Below are 15,288 nucleotides of genomic sequence, written 5' to 3'. Positions count from 1 at the left end.
ATTGTTCCATGTATTTGTCCAAATGATATCTAGAACAGAGGATTATATGATCACTTATCTTAAATGGTGTATCATCATCTTCTCAGTTCCGCGAGACCTTGAAAGAGCTACGATTGATGATCAGTTCCTGAAGTTATTCTTGCAGATATAGTTATTAGACTTATCCAAGTGGGAGACTATTGGATTAGGTGTCTAAGTTCATAACTATTTCTGGAATGTACTTGACCCGATTAGCATGGTCCATTTGGGTTGCATGGCATCATGCATTTGGATAGACCAAAATGAGAGAAATAACACTTAAGGTTTATTAATACATTATAAGTTCTAATATATTAATAATATTATTTAATTAGTATTAATCAAGAAGTAATTTGAGATTAATTAAGTGATAAGAAGACTAATTAAATATATTGGTTGATTGTGTAAATCACCCATTACTTGTATAGTGGGCTAATGCTCCATGGATTATCAAGTTGGGTTAAAACCCATAGGATTCCCCATGGATGCTCCATGGTGTCTTTGAACCCATGGATCATGGAAAGGAAGAGCCATGTCAAGTTAGGGTTTACATGGTGTAACTCTACTTATAACACACTATAAAAGGAATATGTGAGCAACCAAAATTGGTACTAGTGAGAACAAGAGGGCATAGCCGATTTTAGAAGTGTTCTATTTCTCTCAAGGTTATTCCAAGTGTATTTCGTGTTGTGTGAGACATTTGAGGCATCACACTTGAGGTGCTAGGCTAACAAGGTTTTCAAGGAATCCAAGCAACTAAAAGGTATGTCTTTCTTACTAACTTTTATGTTTAAAAGTTCCCCATGTATGCTAGATAGGTTATGAACCTTGGAAAATCAATTTTGCATGTATCATAGTAAAACATAAATCCAAGGTTTCTAGGTTACATGTACACCTTAGGAGTGTTAGAATGCTCAAACCCAACATGAAGGACTTACAAAATTCAACATTAATAATCCCTATCATTCTCCAAAGATGAAAAAGAAGCCTGAGGTGGTAAATAAGGTTGTTATTGGAAAACAATCTTTGAAGAAACACAAGGAAGGAGATACAAAAGACATTCCACATAAGGATAATGAAACTTTTGGGTCGGAGAAAATAAATTTTGTTTCGAAGTCTAAAATTGATCCTAGTGATGAAGCACCTGAAAAAGAAGCTTTTAAAAAAGAGAGATGAAGAGCTTGATCAATTAATTCAAATTAACATTCATCTAGGTCAGCAGGATGCTAAGAAAGGAGAAAAGGAAGCGGCCGGAGCTAAAAGAAGGGCTTTATAGCATGTATAGACTATGGATAGAATTTCAAATATGGCAATTAAGCGTGTGGAGATTTATTAGATTAATCTAAGTACGTCTTTTTTGATATAAAATAAGAGTAATGGTTAAGTAGATTTTTGTTTTACTGCCAAGGATTTTTTGTTCCGGTGCTATCTAGATACTATAGGGGTACCTTTGAGTAATGTTGTTGTCAATAAGAAGTTATTCAAATTCTACTCCTCACAGTCGAAACCGTAGTATGATGTATGGGGTTCGAAAAAGATCTTTGCTATGAAAGATCATAAACAAGTGCAAATTGATGTGATGAGTTTACGAATTACAAAGTCAAGGCTTTGAGAGGAAGCGATCATGAAGAGTTTGAATTCTTTTTTGGTTATTTGCCCCTTATGAATCGATATGATTGGATCGTTCTTCTCAATATTTTGTCTAAAGATTAGACATAATATGCGAATCAAGTTCAACATATGAGGAAAATGATTAAATTTTACTATTTGGAGATTTGTAAGATGGACATAGAGGTGGCGAGTGTTTTGAGGAGGAATCATATTTTGAAGCCATCAAAGCAACCTGAAGGTTTGGAGAATTGGTGAGATGTTTATATTCAGAAGAATCCATGGGGTGTTGTCTACAAGGTGCATGAATATAGAAAAGTGTGAAATTTTATGATATTCTACCAAGACAAACACTACTTCAAATTTGAAAAGCTTACTGGTATTCTAACGAAGGCAGGGATGTGCGGTGTTAACTCCAAGAGCGATATCAAATGCATTTCTGATATGTTATGATGGCAGATGATTGTTTGCATCGTGATTCTTGGAATAATTCCTAAAGTTTTTGATGCCTTATAGTGAAGACTGTCACACCCCAAAACCAAGAACGGCGGAAACGTTCTGGGGCGGAGGACGTCATGTACAGTATCACAACAATGTAAAGTAGTAAACAAGCAACAACATCATCCATTGCATTAATAATATAATTATTATACAAGTCTGTTATATCAAATTTTGATAAACACTAAAGCATAAATCAAAATGAAAGATGAGTCTTGAACAAGCTCCATCTTCCCTAGTCCTTGCATCGGTACCTGTCTATGATGACCTGAGGATACAAGTAATTTTGAAAGCGAGTATCAGCTTTGAAGCTGGTGAGATCATAAGTATTTTAGTGTCTTAATTTGTATGTAAGAATTTGTATGTAAATCGTAAGATTGAAAATGTATGTAAATCGTAAGTATTGAAAATGTATGTAAAACAACTGTAAACGTTTGAAAAACTCTAAAAATCCCTATGATTCCTACTATTATAACAGGGAGTCTTCTACCAAGACTTAACTGATCTTTATGTAGCCTTCTACCAAGGCATCTAGTGTCTGTGTGTCTCTAGTAAGAGTGTATTTTCCCAAGTCCGACTCTTATTAGCCAAAAATATAGTTTTCTACATTACCGTACGTCATGTGAATATTCACGAAGTGAATGTAATGGGAAAAGAAATAGTACTATGGTGTAGTGTCAAACTACAACCGTACCTATTACCTTAAATCTAGGGTAATACTTCCAAGTACTGTAGTATTTGATATAAATAACTACATCGGTACTCAACTGCCTTATTTGAGGGATAAGGTATAATGTGATGTCTAGATCCCAGACTATGCGCTCCCCTATCAAAGGGATTTTAGGACCTACCCACGACCACTGCATGTATGCAAGCCGTGAGCATCCACATTACTATGATCATGTATATTTGATATAACTATCACAATGCGTTGTGATTCATCAGTATAGTTAGATCCTGAACTGGCTCTGTGCTATAGCACCTAGTGACGTCTGTTCTATGTATATGTAAGCATACTCATGTAAGTGTGATCATGTAATTATACTTATGTAAGTGTGATCATGTAATAGTATAGTAGTGTACCATAATGTTCTACGTGTGCTAGCTGTAATGTGTGTTCTCTCTCTATCTAGCATGTATAGTAATGTACTGTAATGTTTTAGCTATAATGTATGCTCTCTCTATCTAGCAAGTATAGTAATGTACAGTAATGATCTAGAAAGTATTGACTCATGAATGAACTGACTCATTGTATGATATTGCGTTCTAGTAATAGTTCTAGTATCTTCCTAAACTACCCATATGGTAGTTTACTAGTAATCTAACTGGTACGTATGGACATGGATGTATACCCTTGCTACCCAAGGGCATGGAATGAACTAGAAGGACCTTTTATGACTATATATGCACACATGATATATAACCAATATTTAAACGAGCTTCGGACGAGTACCTGATATCCCACCAGACCACATCTCAAGCGCGAAAAGGAAATAGGGTGGATAGCCTTCCTAAGTCTTTTAAACATTTCTTATATAACTATACATATAGAGGCATGCAATTTATAATATAAAAGCATAAAATAAGATTTTTAAAACCTTTGAACATAAATATTTTCTAAGAAAAGATCGACTTGATGTCGATCTATAAAATGGTTTCGAAGGCATGGGTTTGATAAAACAGTTTAGTATAAAGAACATTTGTTTGAAACATAATTGTAAATAAGTTTGAAATGTAATATACAGAATAAAATGTACAGTGTAATAAGGAGTTTTTAAACACATAAAGTGTTTATGAAAAACTTTTGAAGGAAACTATTTGGTAAAACGGCTAATGAGTAGCCAATCATTTGAATGTTGCTTATTAATCACATGTGATTGATATAATAATTAGCATAATTCTACTTTTATCCCCCCCCCCCCATAAAACATTTAAAAACAGTTTAAAACATTGATTAAGGGGTATGAACTCACCTGCAGTATGTGACTGCAATTGAACGGACTGTTATCGTAAGGATGGATCGGACAAGTGCTTGGTGTCAACTGAAGACTTTAGACACACACAATGATCCTAATTACATATGAAGACATATGTATACAAATAATTAGTGATTAAAACACTAATTATACAAGTATAAACATTTAAACGCGAGGAAAACACTTTTGGTCAAGTGCTAGGAGGCTAATGGGTTGCAACAAAGGAGTGCAAGACCTCAAATGGGAGTTTAAGGTCTAATGACCATATTTTTTGGATTTTACGGCCCAGGGGAGTAAACTCCTGGCCGTAAACTCTCAATAAGGTCTCTAAATGAAGCTTAGAATTAATACAACTCTAGTGGTGAATTGTTTCAAGGCTAAATCAAGTGTTTGGGTGACATTTGCCCCCTTTATAGGGGTTTACGGCCCTCGGACCATATTCTCTTGGAGTTTACGGTCGTAAACTCCCTTGGGAGGGTATTTATGGTGTTTTCAAGTCTCTAACATTTCAAGGTTAAGATCTATGTTGGGTTCTAGGCATAAGGAAGGAGTTAGGGTGTCATTTGACCCTTTTATAGGGGTTTGCGGCCCAAGAACTTGTCTTGGCCGTAAACTCCTTAATACTTGTGATTCCTTATGTTTTCTAGGCTTTAAACACTTTAGGGTACATGTCTAAAATCAAGTCTAAGCCTTAGGTGCCTTAGAAGCACCATTTTGAGCATGCTTTTTGGAGTTTACGGCCTAAGATACTCTTGGGCCGTGAACTCCCAAACTTGGGTGATTCTTGCTTGATTTCATGTCCCTAATACACTCCTATACAAGTCCAAGGCAATAGTATATCACGGGGGACAATCTAGGCTTGGTTTCGGGAGTTTACCGCCCAAGAACACCTTGGGGAGTAAACTCCTAAACCGAATGATTTAGCTATGTAATCTATGTTATGAACATATTTAAAGCTTTCTAACACTACTAGAAAAAGTTACTGACAATTTGGGATAAAAACCCGAAGATCCGTGAGAGAGAATTTTGACTTTTCTCTAAATGGAATTTAACTAATGAACCAATTTGGTTCAGAATTCTATTTATAGTCCTGAGATATTTTTGGCAGAAAATATTTTTATTCCTGAAATAAATTCTAATGTCCTAGAGTATTGGAATAACAGTGTTTCACAAAACCCTAGTGCATCCACTCTCCTAATATCTCCTTAAGCGTAAATCCTGAAAACTGCCAACTTATACTCTGAGTCTGAATTTTCACTGTAACTGTTCTACTTCTATTGGCTTGATATGGTTTGTTCAGAATGGAAATTCCGGGTTGTCACATCATCCCCCTATTGAAGGGAATTTCGTCCCGATATTAGAATTTAGGCAAGGAAGTATGCACGAATGATCGAGTCGTGAGGAGGAAACTTCCTAGTCGATTGGTTCTAGCGCTCCTAAGTGAAATCGGGTTCTCGGTTGGAATCCCAACGAACCTTCACTATCGGGCGATGGTGCTGCTTCATCCGCTTGACCTCTCGGTCGAGGGTCACTACGGTTCTAATACGAAGGCGAGGATCTCGATGAGTGGACTTACAAGAGTCCTAATAGAAATGTATGGTTTCACGATCGAGACACTAAGTGTATAATGTACGTTACTGAGTTCGCGGAGTAGGTCTAGTTTGCAAGATACAGGACTGATTTTGGTAAGAATCTCGGAGGTCCTGTCTATCTTGGATTTAGCTTTCCACGCTTTACGAAGCGTATTTAGCCGTTCCCGAGTGAGACTTCCTAAAGGATTTGGTCTCTCACTTGGAATCTCCAAAGGTTCTTTCTCTTGCTTAACTTCCCACTCAAGGGCCACTCCTTGCTGGGTCAAGGTCATATGTTTTCCTGTGATTTGCGAGGGTTTCTGGATGAACTATGACAGTAGGTCTGTAAGACCTAGAATTTGGCAAAAGACTATCGATGTCTCTGGTGTCGACAAATGCTCAACGGTTTTGACAAATTGAAAGAGTACTCAAAATTTCCCACATTACTAACAGTGTGTCATAGAAATTTGGCTCTTCAATTTCAAAACTCGTGCCTAGAGAGCTTCGCTAAAAGTTCCTCTGTAGGAAATGTTTCCATGGGTTTTCTTCTTACTACGAGGGTAGATAAGTAAGTCATTACATGGAGAAATGACGAACTGATCCAAGTAAGAAAGACGTACCCTATTCGTTTAGCTCATGAAGGCTATGGGCGTATTGGTCCTATCCGAAGGGTATCACTATGGACTCGAAGTGTCCGCATCGAATTCGGAAGATAGACTTCCGGACATCCTTCCCTAACACTCGAACTGGTGATATTCGGATCTCATATCCATTTCTGAAACTAATTCTTTCCTTGCGTTCGCTCAACCATTTCATCTATGCGAGGCAGAGATAACGATTTCTATGAAAATCTTGACGGAGTCCTCGATATCCGAGGCACATACGATGCAATTCGTCGATCTCTGGGAGAATAAGACTGGGGGTTCTCCAGGGTGAGAAGCCTAGTCTTCTTATTCTGTCGTTGTGCAGTTCGTTAAGTTGTTTGTACTGTTCTGGTATCTCCGTAGGTGTTTAGACTATAGGGTGATCTGTTTACAAGAGTCGTACTGGGTTCTATGTTTGTTCACATGACGATGTGATTACTCGTAGGCTTAAGCAGTTCTCCATCCTGAAGTTCATATTTGAATTCATACATGCTTCACAATCACAATTTCGTGTATACGAGTCGTATATAATTAAGATTGAAACAGTAGTCGAATAATTGATTCTTCTTTAAGCTCACATCCCATCCAGGAAAAGAAGTTAAAGTGGAATCATCAATTCTAAACCTGTAGAACCTTGATTATATATCACTCTTATGCATACATTCCTCAGTGATAGATCAATCATATGAATCCTTGGATTGAACTTGACGTACTGCACGAGTGGTACTTCGGGGGTTTCTTCGGAAAAGAAAAGAACTATGAGGTACTCCATGCATGAGTACTTCGGTGTTCTGATATAACGGCTTCGCTGGAAAACCGATGTAGAAGAAAGAGATTTATGTATGAAGCTGTTTTTGTGAGGATCAAATTGAATCGAGTCTCATGAGAATGTCGGAATCATACTGAAACTTAAAGACATTAAATTTGAACATAAGACGTTTTACAGACAAAACACAACCGTGCAACCATGAACAGAGTTACAGTACTTTAGATTAACCACAAGACTATTGCTGCGAATAAGATATACTACAAAACACAAGTATACGCAGCACGGGAATCCCTATACAGACAGGATCTCGCTAGTTCTGGATAGTTTATAAGTCTATTACAACAACACGCCTAAGTTACATTAACGAGGGTTCCGGAGCAGGCCCTCTTGCAGCTGTGATCCTGAGAATTTTCCCGTCTTCGCCAGAGTTCTGCGTTATCGGGAAATCCTTCTTGAGGTGTCCAATTTCACCGCATTGGTGACATATTTGGACAGCACCCACATCAGTGGAGGAAGTGAAGTGTCGAGTAGGAGTTATGGGGACACGGTTGCTTTCGTTGATCTTCCCTTTTGGGCAATTTCTGTAATAGTGCCCTGCCTCACCACAACTATAGCAAACTAGGCTTGCTCCAGTGGTGGAGGTAGTTCTACAGAAACAAGCAATGTGTCCCATCTAGTTGCAATTATTGCATTGCTAGGCTCGGCAAATTCCCTTGTGGTGGTGGTTGCACCGGTCGCACTTCGGGAGTGTTCCTTTATATGGTCTGCTCGGTACTGGGATGGCAGAGGTTTCTACTTGTGGTTGTTGCCTGGCAACTCTCTAAAATCGTTTGCGTTGCACTTTGGCATGACGTTTTCTTTTCTTGCACTCTGAGTTGTTGTTTTGGGTGGTGGCGACTGTTACTATTTGTTGATTCCTCGGATCGTTAACACGATCGGGATTGTCAACTCCTTTTTTAGACTTGTTTGCATTGGAAGTGCTGCGATTTGCCAGGACTACTGTCACAGCAGCCATCACTGCAGCTGTAACGGTGGCTTGAAAAGTAGCGGCATCCATAGGAAAAGTAGAGGTCTCGTTGCTTGGTTGGTTGTTTCCGGATGACAAAATGATTCTGTTACACGAAAGATAATGATTTTGTGAGCGATTCTGGTTGAACCTAGATGTACTTAGATTGTTCAAGTAAGGAGTAAGAGTATGTTTTGGAAAGGTTGACCTACATCCCTATGATGCAGTCCTAGTACAGAATGGAAGTGACTTTGTAGAATGGTCTCAAGACGTTTGTCGTTCAAGCCGAGGTATCGTGGGTTGGTGAATAACAAGATCCAACCACTGAAAGAGACTTGGAAATGCCTCCAGAGCTAAATTACTATAGTCCAATGACTTGACTAAAGCATGTTTCAGATAGACCCCAATGAAAGTATGATAAGAGTACTTGAATGAAGAATGACACAGAAGTTAGTCGGCTGTCAATATCTTTGACATTCACGATGTAAAGATTCGGGAAAATGACCTTGTAAAGGTCTTACATCATATCTCGAGAAGATAGCTCTTGACAGCATAAAGACCTAACCAAAGGTACTTACAGTACTAGATAGTCTCATAGGAAAACGCCACTTCGGGCAAAGACAGAAAAACGATTCCTTTTAAAAAGGAAAACAAAGTACAATATCTACTACTGGTGACGGTCATCCTTCTGGTGAACTCTCAGTTCAGCCAGTTGGCGTTCCACGTCAAGTAGGTGTCTTTCGAACACCCTCTAGCGTACTCGGAGCTCTATGACTTCGGCACGTGATTCAGCCAGCGCTTGCAGCAGGGTTTCATGGTTTCTCTCTGATCTCTCGTGAGCATCTTCTAGATGAATGGTGCGGAGGGTATGCATTCTCGCATCGGCGACAACTTCGGTAATCTGATGTAAGGTTGTCCTGCCTTGAATCTCATTTCGGGCCACTCTGCGGACCAAGATTGGCAAGATTCTGCATGCTGAGCACCCATTGTTCAGGTCGTCAAAGCTTCGGTCGCCATTAAATGGCATGGGCTGATCTTGTCCTTGGCTCCTTGTTTCCAAGCATTCCACCCACTCAGGGGTCGGGCCATGAAAAGCCGGACGAGGGTTAGGAATTGGAAAGGGAGCTGCTCAGGGTAGGTTCTCAACCTCTGGTTCGGAGTTAGCATCATACGAAAGGTCTTCATCATGGTGATCATTCAAGGGGATAGGATGATCATTCTCTGGTTCTTCTCCAAACCAACCAGCTATGACTTCGTTCGGAAGATACTGGTTGACGAGGGGATGGAGTCCAGCTATGTTTTCTATGTGAGAATTTAGGGTAAGAGAATAATTATTAGATGAACTATCTAGATAATTATTTAGAAAACCTTCATTAGTTACATCGCTATTTGTGAAGTGCATACCAGCTATGTGTAATCTAAACAGGATAGACCTTCGAATAAGTGATCTTAACTCCAAATTCACACAGAATAGGGGTAAAGTAAAATTTTCACAGATTCTCAGTCTATAATATCCTAATTACATATAGCCTTAGTGTATCCACTTAGCAACTATCAACTTAGTAATGAAGATCCCGTTTTAGTTCTCAAGTATAAAGTACTTATAGTAACACCAAATACTCTTATAGTATTTTAATTTTAATGTTGTGTTCTATTGTTCTCATTGTGGTAAGGTTGGTAAGATTTTAGCATTGTTGCAACCACACAATTAGACTTAGGCACATGCTAGTCAACCCTCGGATAATAAAGTTGATCAGGCTATATCTTTCCAGTTTTGACCATATGTCTCTAAGCCCGCTTGTGTTGCCCAACAATCGTAATTCTTTTGTACTGTCCTAGTGACACTGATTTTAGTATGAATGCAGGCACGTATACTTTATTAAATATTTTATTATTTAAAGTATAAACTCTTGGTCAGAGTATTTTTAATCCCTTATGTATTTATAGTTAGTATATCTTTTATGGGTTGATATACTTAATTCACTATAAACAATGCTCTGATACCAATCTGTCACACCCCAAAACCAAGAACGGTGGAAACGTTCTGGGGCGGAGGACGTCATGTACAGTATCACAACAATGTAAAGTAGTAAACAAGCAACAACATCATCCATTGCATTAATAATATAATTATTATACAATTGTGTTCTATCAAATTTTGATAAACACTAAAGCATAAATCAAAATGAAAGATGAGTCTTGAACAAGCTCCATCTTCCCTAGTCCTTGCATCGGTACCTGTCTATGATGACCTGAGGATACAAGTAATTTTGAAAGCGAGTATCAGCTTTGAAGCTGGTGAGATCATAAGTATTTTAGTGTCTTAATTTGTATGTAAGAATTTATATGTAAGAATTTGTATGTAAATCGTAAGTATTGAAAATGTATGTAAATCGTAAGTATTGAAAATATATGTAAAACAACTGTAAACATTTGAAAAACTCTAGAAATCCCTATGATTCCTACTATTATAACAGGGAGTCTTCTACCAAGACTTAACTAATCTTTATGTAGCCTTCTACCAAGGCATCTAGTGTCTTTGTGTGTCTCTAGTAAGAGTGTATTTTCCCAAGTCCGACTATTATTAGCCAAAAATATAGTTTTCTACATTACCGTACGTCGAGTGAATATTCACGAAGTGAATGTAATGGGAAAAGAAATAGTACTATGGTGTAGTGTAAAACTACAACCGTACCTATTACCTTAAATCTAGAGTAATACTTCCAAGTACTGTAGTATTTAATATAAATAACTACATCGGTACTCAACCGCCTTATTTGAGGGATAAGGTATAATGTGATGTCTAGATCCCAGACTATACGCTCCCCTATCAAAGGGATTTTGGGACCTACCCACGACCACTACATGTATGCAAGCCGTGAGCATCCACATTACTATGATCATGTATACTTGATATAACTATCACAATTGCGTTGTGATTCATCAGTATAGTTAGATCCTGAACTGGCTCCGTGCTATAGCACCTAGTGATGTATGTTCTATGTATATGTAAGCGTACTCATGTAAGTGTGATCATGTAATTGTACTTATGTAAGTGTGATCATGTAATAGTATAGTAGTGTACTGTAATGTTCTACATGTTCTAGCTGTAATGTGTGTTCTCTCTCTATCTAGCATGTATAGTAATGTACTGTAATGTTCAAGCTGTAATGTATGCTCTCTTTATCTAGTAAGTATAGTAATGTACAGTAATGATCTAGAAAGTATTGACTCATGAATGAACTGACTCATTGTATGATATTGCGTTCTAGTAATAGTTGAAACAACCCTAAAATACGACCCGAAAATTTCATTTTTAATATAACCAAAAATCGTGAAACTGAGTATATCATAATAAAACCATGCGTTGCGAATCTCAAAACCATACTAAAATACAGTGAGAAAACTGTGTCACAACTGTATCAAAACATATCTAAGATAGCTGATCAACTCCCAGGATAAAAACTGAAGCTGTGGTGTGTGCGATGCCATCATCCCCAGCTCTTCCCTTTGCTTGCGGAAGTACCTGAAACGAAAACTGAAACTATAAGCACGAAGCTTAGTGAGCTCCCCCAAACTACCACATACCACATAATAACGTATAAAGCACATACTGGGCCTTGCCCACTGCATCGGACCGAAGTCCGGCTAACCGGGGCCTTGCCCCCTTACATCGGACCGAAGTCCGAAGCTGACTGGAACATCGGACCGAAGTCCGAAGCTGACCGAGACCTTCGTCCCTTACATCGAACCGTGTCCGAAGCTGACTAGGACATCGGACCGAAGTCCGAAGCTGACTGAGACATCGGACCGAAGTCCGAAGCTGACTGGGACCTACGTCCCCTACATCGGACCGGAGTCCGAAGCTGACCGGACCTCTGTCCCCCACATCGGACCGAAGTCCGAAGCTGACTGAACATAGCATAAACATATCAACTGGCATAAACACATATATCCTGTCTGAACCACGAAGGCATCAAACATACTAACTACTACATCGGATCGAGGTCCGAAGCTGACTGCTAGCTAAACGGGCCGGCATTGTGGCCTTAGACCCGTTACTACTGGAAGGAAACTCACCTCGTGAACTGGCTGCTGCGTGAATGGCTCTAGAAGCTAACTGTTGCTGCTCCGGTATCTCCCCGGCTACAAGTCCATAAACACACTCAATCAAATGCTAAACATTACACTGGGGTAAACTGACTCTTTTACCCTTGGTCAAAGTCAACTCTCTAGGTCAAAGTCAACCCACAGTTGACCTGACTCGCCGAGTTGGGCCGCCAACTCGTCGAGTATCTAGTCTCACTTCTCGACCCTACTCGTGGCTACTCGTCGAGTGTGGCATCGACTCGACGAGTACCCTCTCGATCCAAGAACTCAGACAATCTTCATCCGACTCGCCGAGTCATATGAACAACTCGACGAGTTGTTCTTGAGCTAAGAAGATTGCCTTGGACTCGTCGAGTTGTATGAACAACTCGTCGAGTCCCTCCATTACTGAGCCTGCCCTCCATCTCACTGAGTCCACTCTACTACTCACGGCTTCCACTCGACATCACTCAAAAAGGGGAAAAATGGGACTCGCGACCTGACTCGCCGAGTCGTTCTTCCGACTCGCCGAGTCACATCCATGCAACTACTCTAAACTCGATTATGCTTGAATCCATCGCATACAAATGATAGATCTGAGTCCAATAAGCTGATTCACGACATAAAGTTTCCAACTTTACGTGTACATACACACGAAAAAGGAGATAAAGGCTAAAAAGGCACTTAGAAGAGTAGATCTAGGGTTCTTATGCAAAGCATCTTCAAAAAGGCAATAGATCCGGGCTCTACAACTCCTAAATGAACAGATCTAGGAATATCTCGACCTATTAAGGCATCCAAACAACTATAAGGCTTGGAGAATGCATCAAACTAGCCCTAGAAGAGTTCAAATGGAAATCTAAAGCATAAAACAGAAGGAATCCGAGAAATACCTCAATGAACTCTGATTTTGCCCTTGGATCTGTGCTCAACACCTCTTCTCCTTGCTCCTTTCTTCTTCTTCTTCTTCAAGCCTTCAAAATCCACACAAAAGCACTTAAAACAAACAAGGGATGGATTAGGGTTTTCTCACAGCTCTCTAAGGGTGAAGGAGGCGAGTTTGGGGCACAAAGCATTGCTTAAATAGTGAGCAACCCGGGGATTTAGGGTTTCTTCCAGGCAGGCAGACTCGCCGAGTCCCGAATATGGACTCGCCGAGTCGCCAACTAACACTTGCACGAAAACTCGACCCTACTCAACGAGTCAAGCCATAGACTTGCTGAGTCCCTCAATAAAACTTCTAAATAAAAGCCACGAAAGCATCATACCAAAGACGGGGCTTTACAATTCTCCCCCACTTATCTCAGACTTCGTCCTCGAAGTCTGTTGCGGCTGAATCTGCAAATAACTCCGGGTAATGCTCTCTCATTTCATCCTCAGCCTCCCACGTCTACTCAGACCCCTTCCGGTGCTGCCACTGCACCTTCACTAACTGAATTGCCTTGTTCCTCAAGGTCTTTGTCTTCCGGTCCAGAATCGCGACCGGCCTCTCAATATAATTCAGGCTGCTATCAACTTGAATATCCTCTAGGGGAACAACTGCTGACTCATCCACCAAACACTTCCTCAACTGAGACACATGGAAAGTGTTATGGATCTAGCTAAGCTCTACAGGAAGATCCAACCGATAAGCAACCCGACCCACTCGGGCCAAAACCCTGAAGGGACCAATGAACCTGGGGCCCAGCTTGCCCCTCCTCCGGAACCTGATGACACCCTTCCAGGGTGAGACCTTCAGGAGGACCATATCACCCACCCGGAACTCCAAGTCTGAACGCCTCCTGTCGGCGTAGCTCTTCTGCCGACTTTGCGCAGTCTGTAGTCTACTACGGACCTGATGAATCAACTCGGTCATCTTGAGCACCACCTCTGTGCTCCCAACGACTCGCTAACCGACCTCGCCCCAACAAATCGGGGTCCTACACTTCCTCCCATAAAGCATCTCAAAGGGAGGTCGATCAATGCTCGCATGATAACTGTTGTTATACAAAAATTCCGCTAACAGAAGATACGTATCCCAACTGCCACCGAAGTCTAGAACACACGCTCTGAGCATGTCCTCGAGAGTCTAAATCGTCCTCTCGCTCTGCCCGTCCGTCTGAGGGTGGAAAGCGGTGCTGAAATGAAGACGAGTACCCATCTCGTCGTGAAACCGCTTCCAGAATCTGGATGTAAAACGGACATCTCGGTCTGACACTACCGATACCGGCACTCCATGGCGTGCCACGATCTCACGCACATAGATATCGGCTAACTTTTCTGCTGATATACTCTCCTGGATCGGGATAAAATGAGCACTCTTAGTCAACCGGTCCACTACTACCCATATCGAATCCACTCCTCGTGCGGTCCTGGGAAGCTTGGTGACAAAATCCATGGTGATGTCCTCCCATTTCCACACGGGAATGTCTAACGGCTGCATCTTGCCATGAGGCCTCTGGTGCTCCGCCTTGACCTTCCTACAGGTCAGGCACCTCTCAACATACCAAGCGACATCCTGCTTCATGCAGGGCCACCAATAATCGGGTCGAAGATCTCTATACATCTTCGTCGCCCCTGGGTGGATAGAAAATCGAGACTTATGAGCCTCATCCATCAACACCTGCCGTACCCCACCCCAGTACAGTACCCATACTCTCCCATGAAGTGTAAGCAATCCCCGGCTGTCATAATTAAACGAAGCTACTCGGCCCACTATCCTCTCACACTTTTTCCTCTCCTCTGAGCCTCCCTGATCCGTTCCAACAACGGAGTAATCACTGTCATCCTCAAACACAAATCTCTGATAGGGGCTGTCGACACTTTGCGGCTCAGGGCGTCGGCCACCACGTTGGCCTTCCCTGGATGGTAAAGGATCTCACAATCATAATCCTTCAGCACATCCAACCACCTCCTCTGCCTCATGTTCAGACTCGGTTGATCCATAAGGTACCTCAAACTCTTGTGATCCGTGTAGATAGTACAACGGACCCCATAAAGATAGTGCCTCCAAATCTTGAGGGCAAACACAACCGCCCCCAGCTCTAAATCATGGGTAGGATAATTAGCCTCGTGAGGCTTCAACTGTCTCGAGGCGTAAGCTATCACATGGCCTCGCTGCATCAACACA

Source organism: Lactuca serriola, chromosome 6, assembly GCF_051521515.1.
Source record: "Lactuca serriola cultivar US96UC23 chromosome 6, Lser_US96UC23_V15, whole genome shotgun sequence".
In the NCBI taxonomy this organism is placed as follows: Eukaryota; Viridiplantae; Streptophyta; class Magnoliopsida; order Asterales; family Asteraceae; genus Lactuca; species Lactuca serriola.
The sequence above is the reverse complement of the archived record's forward strand: the minus strand, read 5'-3'. Positions refer to the sequence as shown.